The following is a 2232-nucleotide window of genomic DNA, read 5'->3' as shown; positions in this document are numbered from 1 at the left end:
GTGAAAAGTGGTGCACTGCGCTATATTGGATTAAATGAGCGCGGTCATTCGTTCTGGGGGAGGTTGAAATTAAGTTATTCATGGATAGGAAAATAGGCTTATGTATATTTGTCTTTGAAGTTTTTGGTGTTTGTTTAAATATCAATGACTTATAATCTAAAACTGAAAATCACACACAATTTTATTATTAATAGCATTTATTTTCTTTAACATTATACTGGATAACAGACACATTTTGATTTTACTGTTATGGATAAATTTATGTATTTTCGTTTAGGACAATTTAACATCTGACCAACGCGAGAACAAGTTGACGCAGCTATGCCGGATGATTTTAAAATTAGTTATCCCAGTACTCGTGTTATACTTGATGCTACAGAACTTAAATGTGAGACTTCCAAGTCTTTAGTATTGCAATCTGCCTCATATTCAAACTATAAATCCACAAACACTTTTAAAGGACTTATTGGAATAAGTTCAAACGGCTACGTCACATTTGTTTCTCATCTATTCACGGGGAATTAACTCTGCGAAGTGGTTTTTGTAATTTGAAATTCTCCCCCAATGATAGCGTTATGGCTGATAAAGGATTCTTGATTGAAGATTTGTTAGAGAAAAAAGGTGTTAAACTAAATATTCCTCCGTTTCTGAGTGGAAAGGGCCAATTTAATAATGAAGAGTTGGATAAATCCCAAAAGATTGCGGCTCTGCGCATACACGTGGAGCGACGAATTGCAAGAATAAGAGGATTCCATGTTCTTGACCGTCCAGTTCCCTTGACTCTTGCACCCGTAATTAATCAACTATGGACAGTTGTTGCACTTTTATCGAACTTTCAAAGCCCTCTCGTTAGGAATAAAGAAAATTTAAACAATAGTACCATGGACACGGATGAATTTTATGATGAAATCTTAGAACCAGCTAATGCAGCTGATTTTAAAGATGATTATTAAGAAGAAATACTACCGCCTGATGAAAATATGTCTGATGAAGATGAACTATGCCAACAAAGTGATTTTAATTCCTACGACAGCGATGATCAAGAGATGTCTATAATTAATTTGGATTCTTCCCTCAGCGATTCATAAATAATAAATGTAACAAATCGTAATTATTAAATAATAACTCATTTTAACAAGTATTTTTTAATTTTTTAAAAGTCAAAAACATCTTGGTCCATTGAGGAAATGAGATCAAATTTAAAGGGATATTAAATATGGTAAAGAAGAAATTTAACACACTACTAAAAAGTACTCTCCCTTTAAGAGTTATTAGGAACTTTGAGGCAATGTATCCTTAGCTAAGTTTGGTAGCATATGAGTAAAGAAAAAAGATTTCAAAAGCGATTCCATCTTTTCCCACTTCTTCTTATTGAATCTCACTCTCACTATTATCAAGCCGGATGGAAAATAAGTTACATAATCACACCATGTTACACCTGATAGTGCCATCTGCCCAGTAACCTGATAAAAGTGGTAATCGTTTTCATTTAAAAATGGTTTTCCGTTAATCACTTTTACTCTAAAATCTCCATTCAAACTTCCGTCGGACTTATATTTCTTGTGGACCAGGGGCATTTTATATTCAAAAGTCCATGAGGTTCCGCTTCCCTTGGGTCTTGAACTAGACCATCTGGAGACGTTCCCAACCATGGTTTACTAGGATCAACAATATATCCTGAAGGATGGACCGTAACGTCATGACCCAAGCTGAGCATTTTTTCTCTATACTTATTTCTTGCAACAATTTCCCACCTTTTTCCGTACTTTATGGCATTCAAATGTCCAATATCTTTGGGTTTTTCGATATTTTTGATACCAGATTCACTCCAATTTTAATTTCTTCTTTTACAAACTAGCCCAAAAATTGAAGAGTTCAATCTTGTTGTTCGCGCCTCCTTCCACTCTTGTGACTCAGATTGATCTTTAGTATTAACTTCAAGCTCAATAGCTTCTAGAACTGAAAGTTGATTTTTCTAAAATAAACATTTGAAAAATTAAACTCCAAAATGACCAACTTCTATACAAATGAAATGCATACCTCAAATAATACAGACTCCAAAGGACCGAAGTATCCTGGCAAATTCTTGGAGCTCCACGGAGTACGTGGATTAGAATGGATCGGGATTTTAAACCTATCTTGAGGTTCATTAGCATAGGCAAATAGGATGTGGCTCTCGTAGATGTCAAGGTTGTGAATAACTTCAAACCTATCTTCATTTATTGAAAGCTG

The 2232-nt window shown here is 34.6% G+C and overlaps 1 pseudogene; it reads left to right on the top strand.

Moving 5' to 3' along the window:
* The first annotated feature begins 306 nt into the window (after nt 1–306).
* On the top strand, nt 307–1016 carry LOC149583943 (uncharacterized; annotated as a pseudogene).
* Nucleotides 1017–2232: the final 1216 nt, after the last annotated feature.

The sequence above is a fragment of the Phalangium opilio genome, unplaced genomic scaffold (genome assembly GCF_054372755.1).
Source record: "Phalangium opilio isolate 3A_F unplaced genomic scaffold, DU_Popi_V2 ptg001304l_1, whole genome shotgun sequence".
In the NCBI taxonomy this organism is placed as follows: Eukaryota; Metazoa; Arthropoda; class Arachnida; order Opiliones; family Phalangiidae; genus Phalangium; species Phalangium opilio.
This window is presented reverse-complemented; position numbering and strand designations above follow the sequence as displayed.